The following is a 16,340-nucleotide window of genomic DNA, read 5'->3' as shown; positions in this document are numbered from 1 at the left end:
GTCTGGGAGCCCACTTTGCAGATTTTGAACTTACCACCCTCCATAATCATGTGAGCCAATTCTTTATAATAAATTTCTATCTATCTATCTATCTATCTATCAATATATATATATATATATATATTTAAATACAGAAGCATTCCAATGGATATTTAATTATATTATATTCTGATACTTCAAGGAAGTTCTACCATGTAAATAAACAAAATAAAAGATAAACATATATTTGGTTTTAAATTAACTTGAACTATATTCATGTGTCCCTTAAACATGATTCTTTAAAAACAGTTCTTTTAAAACCAATGTTTCAAATTATCTGTATTCTTTTTAGGAGAACTGTCTGATAAAGTGAGTACCTGTGAGTTTATTTGCAATCTAAATTTTCTTCTTTTTCTGAGTGTAAGTCTAATAGCAATTTTTGCAAAATTGCTTCAGGTAAATTTTCATTTTTAAAAAATTCAGACACTATAATTAAACAGATAGTTTATATATATATATATATATATATATATATATATATATACATACACACATCCTATTTGTCTGTTCTCTGAAGAACTTTGACTAATACAATGTATGAATTAACTTTTTGTCACGACTGAGTTGAATGTCCTCTTCCTGTTCTTCCTCTCTATTAGTCCATTTCTGTTGTTTATAACAGAAATATCTACACTGGGTAATTAGTAACAAAACAATATGTATTGCTTATAGTTTTGGAGGCTTGGAAGTTCAAAGTCCAGGGAACATATTGGGTGAGGGCCTTCTTGTGGGTGGTGACCCTCCACAGCCAGACAGGGTATCACATGTTTAAATGGCTGAGCAAGAGGAAGCCAAGCTTCTCAGTTGCTGTCCTTTTAAAGCCATCAGAACCACAGCCATTACCACTTATTAAACCATGAATGGACTAATCTATTCACAAGGGCACAGGCCTCACAATCTAATCAAGTCCCAAAGGCCGCATGTTTCAATTATCATAATAGAATTTCCCACCCTCTTAACGCTGTCACAGTGGGAATTAATCTTCAATAAGCTTTAAGGGGACACTCAATCCACAGAACTTCCTAACTTTCACGTTCCTCAATCTCTCTCTCTCTCTCTCTCCTATTCTCCCATGTCCCAAATTCATAGTATTCAACAAAAAACCCTTTCCTTGGCAAACTCTTTTTCTTGGCAATTTCATTTTATCTTAACTAGAATTAGTATCTCAAATGATTCTCAGATATATGTGTCTGGCTTGACCTCTCTCTAAAGTCACAGATCCTCATTTACAAGTGCTTAAAAGTGTTCTTCATCTGGTTATTCACCAGTTTCCTCCATATGTTCAAAACTGAACTATTTTTTCTTCTAAAAAGTGTACCATGTCCTATTTTCCTTATTCTTTTAATAGCACAACTTCACCCTGGTTACCCTCACTCAAAATCTCATTCACTCTTCCCTTTTCTACACAACTGGTTGCAGAATCCTGGCATATTTCCCTGTACACAATCTCTGGCATCTGTTTTCTCCTCTGTATCATCCCTCTTCCTCTGCCATTCATGCCTTGATTCAAGCCCCATATCAGTTCCTCTGGCTAGATTTCTTCAGGAAGCTTCTAACAGTTATACCTTATTCTAGACTCTTCCCCTCCACCCATTCTCCTTATGATGCTGGAATTATTTTCCTGAAGTCATACAAAAATCTTAAGATGAAGAGAAACAAGTGACCAAGAGCTCATGGAAAATGCCTCCCCACCCAAATAAGTAGGCCCAATTGGGTCTCTATTTGGAGGGGCTGGCCATCATGAAGTAATCCAAATTGTGAGGTAGCTGTGTTATTGATGCGGCCCAAGAACAATAAGCCACACACAAAAAATGCAGGATAGAGTGTAACTTTAAGGGTGTAAGACAGAGTCAAGAAAAATTCTAGATTCAGGATAATGCCAAGCATTCAACACAAACTCATTTGGGTTGAAAGAAAGAGATAGGAAACCACAGAGGCTTCAGATGATATAGCCAACCAAAAGGCCAAGGAGGAGAAACTAGCCTCAGGGATTGGCTTATTACAAGTAATTGTCTCTCTCTCCAGCCTTGTAGAGGCATCTTGCATTGCCTGGGCTTCTCCTCTCTACCTGATAATGGCAGGAGCAATGACTCTGAGAACGATTTGGTGTATATCTTTGACCATGACTCCTGACAGTCGTATTCTTGAATGCTAAGGTAATAACTTTCATAGCTATACCTTACACAGGACTTAGTTGTTTTTAAAAAATCAATATCTTGGTTGAAATCTTGAGAAATGTATTTAACCTCTCCAAGCCTCAGTTTCTTCATGTGTAGATGGAAGACAATAATACTTTCTCCATGTTATGAAACTGAAATGATAGGGTAAATGAAAAGCCTAACTTTGTTTTTATTTAATTTATTTTTTTATTATTTTAACTTCTCAATATACATTGTAGTTGGTAACCAGACATGCCCAATTGTAAAACCAAAGACACCTGTGGCACCCCAATGACCTGTTAAATCATTTCTGGGGTTATGGTCTCTGTACTTGAATGTTCTTAAGTTCCCCAGGCATTTCTGAGGTGCATCCTAAGTTTGGAACCATCCCTCTATGACTGATTTGTATTATTATGGAAAACTGACTAAAGCTGGATGGTAACTTACTTGAGGGTAGGGCATCCACTTCAAGCATCCTTGAGGATGTCACTGTGACATCATAATGCCTGCACAAATATCACTGGCTGAAAGGATTCAGAGCAACTGCCACCCAGATTGCCAGCTGCCAAGGAGTTCCAGTGTAACTGAGGGAGGCACAGTAGGTGCCTGGGAGTTGACCGACCTGGTCACTCCCTCCAGTGGGCAGGAGGTTCACTAGGATCCACTTGGTGAGTAGCCCCAGCTGCCAACTGGGGCATCTCAGCCCAGAGCACAAAGGTGGAGGGACATAACACTCTCCCCAAGCTTCCTTTCCCAGGTCCAAACTCAGATGCCCAGCTCAGGGCCTAGAATTTGCTGAGGCTTGTGGTCGTTCATCCAGCAGTCACCATGGATCACCGAAGCCGACTACGGGGCATAGGCCTGAACCGAATCCCTGGGACTCAGTCCCGAGCAGCCCGGCCCCTGGTCCCCTTCCATGTGGAACAGGAGGCAAGGGAAGGAGAAGATTGGGAGCGAGAGGTCCCTCCTCAGAGGCCTCCTGTCTACGAGCCCACGGAAAGTGAAGAGCTGCCAGACACTATCATGGTTTCCAAGCCAGCACCTTACTGGGAAGGAACAGCTGTGATAAACGGAGAATTTAAGGAGCTCAAGTTAACTGATCATCGTGGGAAATACTTGATATTTTTCTTCTACCCACTTGATTTCACATTTGTGTGTCCAACTGAAATTATCGCTTTTGGTGACAGAATTGAAGAATTCAGATCTATAAAGACTGAAGTGGTAGCATGCTCTGTCGATTCACAGTTTACCCATTTGGCCTGGATTAATACCCCTCGAAGACAAGGAGGACTTGGGCCAATAAGGTTTCCACTTCTTTCAGATCTGACCCATCAGATCTCAAAGGACTATGGCGTATATCTGGAGGACTCAGGCCACACTCTTAGAGGCCTCTTCATTATTGATGACAAAGGAATCCTGAGACAGATTACTCTGAATGACCTTCCTGTGGGTAGATCAGTGGAAGAGACACTGCGTTTGGTTCAAGCATTCCAGTACACCGACAAGCACGGAGAAGTCTGCCCTGCTGGCTGGAAACCTGGTAGTGAAACAATAATCCCAGATCCAGCTGGAAAACTGAAATATTTTGATAAAATAAATTGAAAAGATACTTCAAGTCATGATGCTTGAGAGTTCTCAATAAAGTTCACCGTTCATTACCCAAAAAAAAAAAAAATTCTTAATGTTGGTGAACAAATAAAAACTCTTCAACCTAACATTCAGCCACTTCATGATCTAATTCCTACCACTTCAAACTTATTTCTCATCAAGGATTCTTGGCTCCAGCAATCTGAGCTGGTGTTTCAAGTACACAATTATATTTCCAACCACTATTTTAGTAGTCTTCCATGTGACCAGAATTCTTTTTCTTTATATGTCAAAATTGTACTCAGCCTTCATGAACTATCTTAAATGCCATTTCCTCCAAAAAATCCCACACCTTAGTCAGAAGTAATACATGCACCCCCCTCCAATTTCTGAGTCATCTTGGTATGTCTTACCTACAACAGCAAGTTGTCTACACACAGTGAATATATGTTTGTAAAAAAAAATACATTTTCAGTTCAACTTTTTAAGCTTTTTAAATTTATAGTTTATTTCAATATTTGATGACCTGGTACATCAGCAGTAGATGCAATTTTAACAAAATAATTCTTCCTCTCTTCAATCAGAAGTAATCTAGTCATAGCTTTCTAGGAAATCAGATATGCCAATCAGATATGGCAACAAATCTGTCATTCAATACCTGGGAAACTCTAACAAGGTAATACACATTCAGATGGTAATAATGATAATAGTTATGCATATATAGCACTGTGATGTGCCAGACATTGATCATTATCTACATTAACTCATTTAATTCTCACAGTACTGCTGTGATGCTATTGCAGATGAAGAGCTTAAGGTATTTGCCCAAATTCACACAACTAGTAAGCAGTATAGCCAGGATTCAAACCCATGCAGTCAGAGTCCAGAGTCCATGCTGTTAACTCTACTCTATAAAATGCAACTCCTATATTCTACCACCATTCAGAAAAATGCCTGAGTGGAAGGGATGATCCCTGGCTTGAAGGGCACATCATCTTCCAGCTACCTCCAGAGGGTGACCCCTAAACCACTTCTCAAGGGTGAATGGAGGCAGTCTAGAGCAAGGAGCACATGAGGGACTAAGGACTTCACTGGGTAATTTTAAAATTACATTTGTGCAATGAAAATTCAGTAGTGCATCTCCAATGTCATTATATAAGGTTTTGGGAACAGGGAGATATAAAAAAAATGACGTGTTTTAAGGGTGCTGCCTTTGTAGTAGCCTTGGAACCAAATTTTCTAAAAAGTAAAGTGGAATATATGTGAATACTGGAATCACGAATACCCTTATTGCACACACCCTGCTGTGAGTTACTCTTTGAACAGAATTATAGCTTAGACTTCAAACCACCACTGTGACCTCAAGAGGTTAGCAGAAAAGAAAAATTCTTTGGCTCAGAAACCATAACATGAGTATAATGCCATTTAAAAGCACAAGACTTATAACTGAATGTGGCTTTTTGGAAAAAGTTAGTCAATCCTCTCCTGAAAAAGAGGAAAGCCCAATGAAGTATTATGCTTTTAAATTCCATATTATTGCAAATAGACTTAATAGCAGTAAAATATTATTTTGCCCACAAAAATAGATGCCATGTTCTTAAACACCATTAAGTAAATCACACTCTTTAATTAACCACGTTCATACATTTGAATTTGCCACAATCTTTTCAAGGTGAAACAGCAGGTATCTGCTAGTGCTCTAGAGAAATAACTAGTGAAATGCAGTCTACATGAAATGCTTTGGGCCAATGAAGAATGTATTAGTTAATTTTCTGTTGTTTATGACAGAAGGCATGAAACGGGGTGATTCATAAAGAAAAGAAATTTGTTTCTTACACTTCTGGAGGCTGGGAAGTCCAAGATCCAGAGAACACATCTGGTGAGGGCGTTCTTCTTTGTGGGAGCTTTCTGAAGAGTCCTGAGGCAGCACAGGGAATCACATGGCAACAGGGCTGAATGCATGTTAAAATGCTCACATGCTCTCCTAAGAAAGTCACCAGTACCCTTCCTGTGATAACTCACTCATCCATTAACTCATTAATCCATTAATCCATGACAGAATTAGTCCATTCACTTGATCAAATCACTTACCGAGGGCCCCAGCTCTCAACACTACCACACGGGGGATCGTGCTTCCACATGAGCTTTCAAAGGAGCATTCAGACCACTGTAGAATATGTGATATAGCTACTGAAGAAAAACATCACAGATTCAAAAGGCAAGCCAGGCAACCGCACTCTAAAGCAGTGGATTTAAACCACATATCTGTAAATGTGATCAAAAAGGGACAGAATTCTCTTAAGAGAGAGTCCCAGAACACAGGCCAGAAGTAACTATATGAGTCTAGGATTGAATTAGAGAAACAACAACAACAAAAACCTGCAGATTTTAATTCTAAAATCATTGAAGGTTAAAGGGAAATTTCTAACTCCTTTCTCATAGGATTGTATTTTTATGATGATCTCTGTCTCCCTCCCCCAAATTCAGCAATTTTTATTTGGGCATCTAACCAAAAAATAAAAAAAATTCTTCCTCTCCTGAAGCCAGGACACAGAAATAATGATAGTAATAGTTATTATTATTGCTATAAAGATAAAATGAAAAAAAGAGAGGGAGGGAGGGAGAGAGGGAAAGAGAAAGGAAGGAAGGAAGGAAGGAAGATACAGTTTTAGTTTGTGTCATTTCTCATAAAATGTATCATTATATCATCTCCTTCTCCTCTCAAAAAGCTTATCAAAATAATACCTTGCTAGTTTTCTCTGGTGTTGTCATTCTGACCATGTTTGTAGATACTAGTACATTTTGTTACTAGACTATTTGATAATGATGAAATCTCTAACACTCACAATAAACATTTTCTCATTACAGCAGATGCTTTTAGATTTCTTTTAATGTATTTATTAATAAAAGAGTAACTACTTGTAGTTAAATCAAAAAAAGAATTTCAGTCACTTTTGATGAAAAGCTATTACAAAGAGGCTTACATAATGTTCACAGCCTCAAGTGAGTGATTTTATCATTCCAAGCTGTTTAAAATAATCAGCCTCATAAAACTTTAATGACCACCACTTTCTCACTCTGTATTTATAGTGAAGACTTCTCATTCATTTAGTCTGTCTCAGACTAAATTCTCAAATACTTGCATTATTCAATTATCATATGACATGGGATTTCTCTGTTCCAAGTCCCAAATGTGTCCAAGTTAGTTTTAGCCTAATGATATAAACTGTATGCTCTGTAGACTTTTCTACATGAATTTCATAGATTGTGTCAGACCCAAATATTGACAGCACTTAAATATTTCTGAAATATTTTTTATATAATTTAATTAACTTTTACTACTATATTGAGTCTATCCACTATAGTTTTACTATTATTCCTTAAACTGGGAGATTACAGTATAATTTACTGGGGTGAAGCCAAGAGCATATAACTACTAGATCATCTATAATAAGCAAAGTGGAAAGGCATAGTCCCTCTGCACAGGTGGTTGAGAGTATTTGTGCCAAGTAATATAGCATTTCTCCCCCTACTTGATATTTTAAATATGCATTTTGTTGTCAGGCTCCCTGCCAATAGGCTGCATGGGTCGCAATGGAATCTCACTGATAATTCAAAAAGTGAGTTAATTAGGGGTTGCAGCTTGGAATGTTATCAAGCTGCTGCTTAGACATCTATCTGCTTTCCATACAGGTGTGAAATATTGACAGCAAATTTTAGAAGTGTGATGACATTTTTACCTCTTACTTACTTGATTAAATTTTGATATGATTAATACTTTAAAGGGAGCAGAAACTAAGTTCAAATAGCTATTTACCATGAGAAAGCACTTGGAGAGTTAAAAAAAATGTAGTATTAAATGTATTAATAAAATGTTCTTGGGACTTTATACATTCCTCCATTAGGAGGTTGACTTTGAATTATATTGGTCAAAATTAACCATTTGTACCACAGTATCTTTCATTCACAGGTTCTGAAACTGTGATGACACTAAAGGCAGATCACAATGAAGCTTTGTTAGTTTATAATGCTATATTATTAATGTGGTCACATTTCCTAAACTAATAATAATCAGGCCACAGAGAAAGAATTTCAACCTTAGTGCTATTTCTGCCTTAATATCACATCAGGAGAAGCAAAGACTATAAAGAGGCCCAAATCTTGATGTGTATGTGGGAATATCTGGGTGAGAATTAGGTGAAACAATTTAGCTACAACATAAAGGGAGAAAGTTCCATAACATGTATTTCACCATCACACTCCTAAAAGGAGTTCAGTTTTTTTAAATGTGTTTATTCTGATTAATAAGCTTTAGATACTGAGAGTATCTAAATATCCTTTTAGATTTGCCTTTTTTTTCCCTACAATACGAGGATCATCAATAGTTAAAGTAGGTAAATATGTATCAGAAGATAAATATGCATCATTAGAAGGGAGAAAGTTCCATAACATGTATTTCACCATCACACTCCTAAAAGGAGTTCAGTTTTTTAAATGTGTTTATTCTGATTAATAAGCTTTAGATACTGAGAGTATCTAAATATCCTTTTAGATTTGCCTTATTTTTTTCCTACAATACGAGGATCATCAATAGTTAAAGTAGGTAAATATGTATCAGAAGATAAATATGCATCATTACAGGATAATGCAATTAACTGGGCAAATGGTTTCTATATAATCAATGTTCTCCTTTCCTTCATCTCTCCTGGTCAAAATCAGAAACCAACTTCAATCTCATGTCCCAATTTCATTCTTCCATTTCCTTATTTCCCCCAAGTGAAAGATAATTTTGCCAGGCCCCCAAGTCTTATACAAAACTCTTTACATATAACCTTTAAATATGTTTGCATATTTTATTTACTTTACCATGAGCGATAAAGGTGATGATGATGACAAAAATGATACCAACAGAATTAAGGATAGAATTGTTTTAAAAATTAAATAAATTAAATTGATTTAAAAGTCACTCAATTATTGATTCTTTCATTTGCACTTGTGGAAAATAAGTTTCTTAATTTGGCTTCACTGAAAGAAGAGCCTCAGACAAGGATGTAAGAGCAGATCCTTAATTGGGAGTCATCTCAGTGAGCAGGAGTGAAGGAGTGGAGAGAGGCAGGGAAGGAAAAGTGCAAATGTAAGAGCTTATTATGTACATTACAGAGTTTGCCTCTGTAGGGGCTCAATTCTGCTGGGACCTCTGAGAAGCATCAGAATGCCCTCCAGCACTGTCCACCTAAAGAAGAGGAGCTGGCGTCTCTTCTGCGCCATTGTTAAAGAGTTGTCTCCAAGGGCAATATATGCACTACCCCCTCTTAAATACCCTACACTTTTCAGCAATGCTTGTTTCAGGACACTGCTGAAATGACAGCATCACTGAGAAAACCTAGATGATCAAAGCTGAAAGATGCACATCAGATGCTTGAGATGGGGCACCACCATCCAGAGAGAAATTAAGTCTGGACTCACAAGGAACCATGCAATGCAATTATGACCACAATCATAGGTTGCCAAAGGGATGTGATGAGGGGAACCAAAGATGCCCGCTGCAATAAGAATTACGTTATTTTTACAACAAATGCTCTTTACAAGCTTTGTTGTCATTAAATTTTTTAATTCAGTCTCAATCAAATGTTTCATTGGAGCATAAATTAGTAACTGACATTTCATCTTACTTATTTTCCTTTGTATCAAAAAGTAAGCAGTGATGGCCATGACTGCATTTGCATAGTAAAGAATTAGTTAAGACTTCTCACCCCTGAGTACAGACTACTGGTTTATTATTATAAAAGTTTGGTCTTCTTTGATAAGGTAGCCCAATCTCAGCTCCAGTGAAAACTGTAACAAGCAGTAAAATGGTCAAAAAGAAACCCAGCAGGAAGGACTTAGAAAAACAGATCCAAGATAATTTGTGAATTGTGATAAATGAAATTATTGATTTGTAAATATTTACTCCTTTACCTCTCCACACCTATGATAGACAGTTATATTGGTAGCCCCCAATAAATCATGCCTCCAGATGTTCAATACTCATTAGAATGGCTCTGTGTCTTGCTTTGGCCAATGAGACATTAGCAACTATGATGCAAGCAGAAGCTTTATAAACAGTTGCACATTAGTAGCTATTCCTTAAGGACTCTCCCCCACGAAAGGCAGCCACTACACAGATACCATACATAAACAGGCTAAACTACTAAATGAGAAATCCTGGAGGAAGGGAAGCCATCTTAGATTTTCTGGCGCTATCTGAATTCTCATCTGAAAACAGATGCTTGAATGACCCCAGTTACACCATGTGAAGCAAACAACTACTCACAAAATTATGAGAAATAATAAAGCATTGTTTTTTAAACCACTAAGTTTGTGTAGTTTGTTTTGCAGCAATATATAACTGTCACAGAAATTGGTGCCAGATATGGGGTTCTACGTAAAAACCTAAAATATATGGCATTGACCCTGGGAACAGGAAACGAGTAGAGGCCTGAAGGCTGGCAAGAAGACTTTTTAGTAGAGGCTTATAAAGCAGCAAAGAAAGTGCTGCTGGAGTCTTGTAGAGAAAGGAACCTTTTATTAGTGAAAAGGTAAATGAGATTGTTGCCTGTGATAACTATGAAGATAGAAAACGTACTTAAGGGACATGTGGGTATTTCCATGTAGAATATTGAACATGTCAATTGATTCCTTTTAGTCTCTTATGACAAAGCACTGCAAAAGAGAGATGAACTAAAGATAGAACTGGTCAATTTCCAAGGAGAATTTAGAGAGGATATTTCTAACCCAGAACTTTACGGGTGGGAAAATGAAACTCATATTTTCAGTAAAAAAAAAAAAAAATAGTCAAGTAAGAAATTTTAGCAGGGCAAAGATAAAATCCAGGGTGTCCCCATAAAACATGGCTTCAGGATCAAGATCAAATCAAAGATGAAGGTGGAAAACCCTTTGTTAAAATAAATCTTGAAGGATTTAAGGAAATGTCTTATAGACCCTCTCAAATGGATAAAATGGCTTCATAGAATTCTCAGGGTATTACTCCACAGCAGGCAGCCTCACATAGAGATGGGCTGGTCTTGAAGAGATTTATGAGTCTGGCTTCTATCTAATTGAGTAAATTATAGTTTGATATATAGAAAGCCTATAAGCTGTTTAAAGGAGTTGAATCCACTTGAAACAGAAACAGTTCAAAAATTTTAAATGTCCCTAGGCCCCCAACTTTCTGCAGGTAGTAATCAGGCTGGGAAATTTATTCAGCAGCAAACAAATGCCATTTCTTATGGGGAAAGGAGAATGAATAAAGCACAAAGCCAAGGAGAGGGTGGACCTAAGAGTTAAGAGTAGGCAGCCGTGATCAATGTATAGGAGAAGCACTCCCAAGATGCAGAATTGGACCTCAGTCAAGGAAAAGTCCCTAAACCCTGAACAAGGGTTACTGAAGGCATGTGCCCAGCAGGATTATAGAATTGCTGTGGATAATAAGTATTGTGTGCCTTCAATTCCATCCCTTTTTAAAGGGGAAACTCTATTGTGCTTATCCCATTAGCTACGTGTATTGCTTGTCTTTTCAGTTTACAAATTTTGCTACCCAAGAAGCCATACCTAAGGAACAACATCTAAGAAGCTAGCATGAGGCACCATATCCATGACACCTCATTGTACCTGTAGCTAATTTAAATGATGATACTTGGAAGTGTTCTATGGTTTGAATATTTATGCACCCTCCAAAATTCATGTTAACATTTAATCTCCATTGTGGTGTTATTAAAAGGTATGGCATTTTGGGAAGTGATTAAGTCATGAGGCTCTGCCCTCATAAATGGATTAGGGCATTATATGAAAGTTGGAGGGAACTAGTTTAGGCCCTTTTTGCCCTTCCATCCCTTCTGTCCCTTCTGCCATGTGAGGACACAGTGTACAAGGCACCATCTTAAAACCAGAGAATGGGGCTCTTGCCAGACACCAAACCTGCTGGTGCCTTGACCTTGGACTATCCAGCCTCCAGAACTGTGAGTAAATAAATTTCTGTTCTTTTAAATTACCCAGTCTTAGGTACTTTGTTATAGCAGCATGAATAGACTAAGACAAAGTTCAAGCCTGAATATCTTACCAAAATGGGATTTGTCTTTGAGAGTTAGGGAAGGTAATATTTTGCAAGTTGAATGGATATGGATCATCAAGGACCGAAGGGTGATCTGTGGTACACATTTAAATTGGTGTCCCCCACTGAAGCATAACTCCACTTATTCATGCTCCTATATAGTCCTCTGCCAGCTTGATTCTCATCTTGACCATGTGACTTGATTGCCAGTTGGACATTACACAGTGTGTTGCAAGTAGAACTTGATAAACATTTACAATTTGAGGCTTGTCTTCCTGGAATACTTCATCATGGAAGTCAGAGGCTTTACTGCAAAAAGCTCAGGCTAAATTACCGAATCATGAGAACCATGTGGTGAGAGGCCCTGAAGAGAAGAGGTCATCTTAGATGCTCCAGCATTAGTGAGCTCCCAGCTGAATGCAACCACATATATAACTGCATCTATACCACACAGAGCAGAAAAAATGGCCAACTGAGTCCACTAGCATAGGATTCTAGGCAATAATAAATTACCATTGCTTTAAGCCCCTGTGTTTGGGATGGTTTGTTATATACCACATGATAATTGAAGCACCATCTCCTTGGGAGAACTATGGCTCCCCACCTCATCTATCTTAGGCCTGGCCCTGTGTCTTCCATCTTTAGATTCTCATATCTAGCTTTTACTTACTTAGACAAATTTAGTGTAGGTGGCAGTGACAGTCCTCGTTCTAGCATAGTCTTTAAGGGGCATTGTATATTTCCATTCATCCCTTTAGCAGCTTCTGACTTCTGCCACAAGAAGAACTATTGCTTCTCCAGTTTGGGCTTCAGATCAGGGTCAGGACTACAGTGAGGCAAGAGAGATGCCTGGGGCATGAAATTTAAGGGGGCACGCACTGCCAGGGTCTCATGAATGTCATCGCCATAATTGTAAAACTCTGAGAGTGAGCTCCTCCTTAAATTTTGTCCTTTAGGTACTTCTCTTGCCTTATTCTAGTCCTGGTCCTGTTCCAGAATAAAATACGTGAAGCACACCTGCCCCTACTGACCTGTAGACACATTAGACAGAAGTAAATGTTTATTGTTGTACATTACCAAAGTGTTTGTGGTTGCTCATTTCTCAGCAAGGTGACAATATACACCTTAATAATCCAATTATGATATTCAGATCCATGACTTCTGCACCTTTATATTCCTATTCTGTGATGGATTAAATTGTGCTGCCCCCTCAAGTCCATACATAAAAGCCCTAATCTCCATGCAACTATATTTGGAGATAGGGCCTTTAAGGCAATAATTAAGGTTAAATGAGGTCATAAGAATTGGACCCTAATCTAATACAACTGATGTCCTTATAAAAAGAGAAAGAGATACCAGGTATTTCTCTCTCTCTTCCTGTATGCAGAGAAAAAGGCCTTGTAAGGACACAGCAAGAAGGTGGCTGTCTGCAAGCCAGGAAGAGAAGCCTCAAAAAAAACCATAATTTTCTGCTACCTTGATCTTGGACTTCCTAGCTCCAGAACTGTGAGAAAATAAATTTCTGTTGTTTAAGCCACCCAGTCTGTGGCATTTTGTTATGGCCACCTTATCCCACTAATGCATATATCTAGCTTCGTGTTGAACACATGTTTCAAGTTTGTAGCATAAAAAAGAGCCTGCCCTCTCTGTTTCTCTCAACACAAAGAATATCTTATCTTTAAGTATTATTTATAAGGCTCCAAAATCCTGCATGTAAAAAGAAAGTGCCTGTACACTAGGAATATAATGTACATCATATCCTTCAAAGACCAAATTTAGATTTTTATTTTGAATTGTGGTCTTTCTCTGAACCAAACTTGTAGGGATGCATCCTGTATTTAGATTACTTCTTTTTAAGCTATACCACCGACCCCTTCACTATAACATACCAGTCATGATTTATCTAGTAGATTCAAATGTGTGTTCTGCCTTCAATATTTTCCTAAGGTTTGAATCATCATCATCATGTAAAGGAATATGATTGATCAAATGGTAGAGCCAATTGGTATGGGGAACAATGGGCTGGATCAGGAATTCAGCAACCGTAGTTATGGTCCTTTCTCTTCAATCTTGGGAAAGGCATTGAAATTCTTTTCTCAACTGCCAAGATGAGAGGTTGAATGAGTGATTCCTGGGGTCACTTCTTGTTCTAAGGTTTTACGACTTTATAACTCTAAGTCCTAGGACATATAGTTGCCTGATTTTTTTATTTATATCACACACTGTCATGTTATTTTTTAGTGATTTGGCCTAATCCTGGAGTGTAGTTCATAGAGTTTTTTGGTTTTTGTTGTTTTTTATTTTTTACTGTAAATATCTGATGTTCATTTAAAATAAATCTACAAATTAAGTGTAATTTTTCTTAGAATTCTTGAACATAAGAAAAACCTACACGAGTGCTACGTAATTAAGTACCATTTATTTTTTGCACTGTTTAAGCAAGCTACATATATTCAATTGCCATTGAAATATTTTTGTAAACCATGCAACCTTTTGCACAAAAGATAATTGTGAAATAGCTAACATTCATTTGACCATAACCAATAAATAATTTATGAACTGGATGTTTGAAATTATGCAAATATACTAAATACTTTTTGTTGCCTGTACATCTGAGTAAGTATGATTCAGAAGAAAGTGTGCAATGGATTAATAGATTCAACATTGAAGAGATTTGCATTTCTACAGAGTTCTTTTCTTTGCTGGCTCCTACTATCTTTAGTATCATGGCTCAGAAAACAAGCTTGACAATACTGTCTCTAAATGTATTTGAATATCCTGGCATCCCTATTCATCAGCCTCTTTGATGCTTTAAATGTCTTTTGCTTTCTTTCCAGCACTCTTTATGAAGGCAGAGAGATATGCTTTTAGTAGAGTATCCACCTATTTTATAATACAAACTAAGTGGAGGGGGAAATGGGTGTCTTTAAATATTTTATATATTTGTGATAGCCCATAGCAGAGTACTGTTAGAGTAAGTTGCAGAATGGACTCATTCTGTGAGCATATCTGCACACCAGTTGCCACATACAACATCGCAGCAATAACTAGGAACTGTTGACTTCATAAATTCCCTATGCAAAATGAAAGTCATGTTGATACCTGTAAACTGGTAGACAAATCTTACTAGCATTTATATTTATATTACCTTTGGTATGGACTAACATCGCATGAAGGAAATGTGTTTGATTTTGTATTATCATCAAGTATAAGAAGGTTTTTATCATTTTTAACAGTGTATCATCCAAAAATATTTCTTAGAAACTACTAAGTCTGCTATCATTTATTTTCATTTCTTTCCACACCCTGGGGTGGGAAGTGGGTGGCATTTCTGTTAATAAAGATATTCGCAAGTGTCCAGTCGATGTAATTATACTAAGAAAAGATTCATTATTTCTACTATTAGTAAATGGGCTGTTGTTTCATCTAACAGCTTCCTTTACCCAGATGTACTTTGACCTCTGACCAAATTTTTTCACAAAAGGTAATATATGTATTGATAGATTAGTGCCTTCCATTGTTTTGTAGATCCAATGTGTATCTAAAGAATAAGAGGAGAAAATTATACAGTACAAAAAGCTATGATTGGCATGAATACTTGAATATTGTTTATTTTGAAAAGCCTTTTTTTTTGTAATGGCTTAAGAGCTATCTAATATTTTGCATATATCCAAAAAAGATAATTCACATCATGTGAGTTTATGACTTCACTAATATTGATGCTTATTTTCTCTGAAGAAAACCGTTTCATTAAATCCTACTCAGGCTTTCATAATTACAAAAATTCCTAAAGCAACCATTATGTTTAACTGTTAATCCAAACACAGGATTTTCTTTAATATCTCATCACTGTTTGCCCTGCTCACATCCACAAATATCTTGCCTTCTATCCAACCAACATTTACCTTCTTTTTTTTTTAAGTGTTTACTTGTGTGCTTTTCTATCCTGAAAACCAAACCCACCAGCTCTGATGGCTGGAACAGAGAGAGAACTCATTCTCTTTGGCACTACTGTATGAATAATACTTGCTGATTTTGTTTTTATTTAAATGTGCTATGTCTTTTGTTCTGTGGTTATACAGCACAGGATCACCCACCTACCCCACTTCTCCAAAAATGGAAGGTGGCACTGTTTTCTTCAGTTATCCATAAATAGTGAAGCAAAAGAACACGTCAAAAGCTATGTACCCTGGGGATTGCTTACTCTGTTCTACATAGAACTGAGCTGAGTTAACTTTAAAACATTGCTTTTCATTTAAGTACTCCCTTAAAACAGCATAAAGGATAGAACACCATATAAGCTGCTTACAATTTCTACTGCATTTTATCAGGAAAGCTATCTCTCCCAGATTTCTTCTCTTCAGAAAAATTTTAATGATCCAAGGTCACACCTCTTAAAAAGAATGAGGTCTAGTTTTACATAAGGAGGTCCAACCTGTAGGGTTTTATTTTCTTTTTATGCTCAG

The 16,340-nt window shown here is 37.2% G+C and overlaps 1 pseudogene across 1 annotated transcript; it reads left to right on the top strand.

The window, feature by feature from the left end:
• The first annotated feature begins 3,026 nt into the window (after nucleotides 1–3,026).
• LOC103604852 lies at nucleotides 3,027–3,858 on the top strand (annotated as a pseudogene). Its single transcript, XR_551747.1, has one exon. The product of XR_551747.1 is annotated as a peroxiredoxin-4 pseudogene (transcript).
• The last annotated feature ends 12,482 nt before the right edge of the window (nucleotides 3,859–16,340 follow it).

Source organism: Galeopterus variegatus, unplaced genomic scaffold, assembly GCF_000696425.1.
Source record: "Galeopterus variegatus unplaced genomic scaffold, G_variegatus-3.0.2 Scaffold5440, whole genome shotgun sequence".
NCBI lineage: Eukaryota > Metazoa > Chordata > Mammalia > Dermoptera > Cynocephalidae > Galeopterus > Galeopterus variegatus.
The sequence above is the reverse complement of the archived record's forward strand: the minus strand, read 5'-3'. Positions and strand labels throughout refer to the sequence as shown.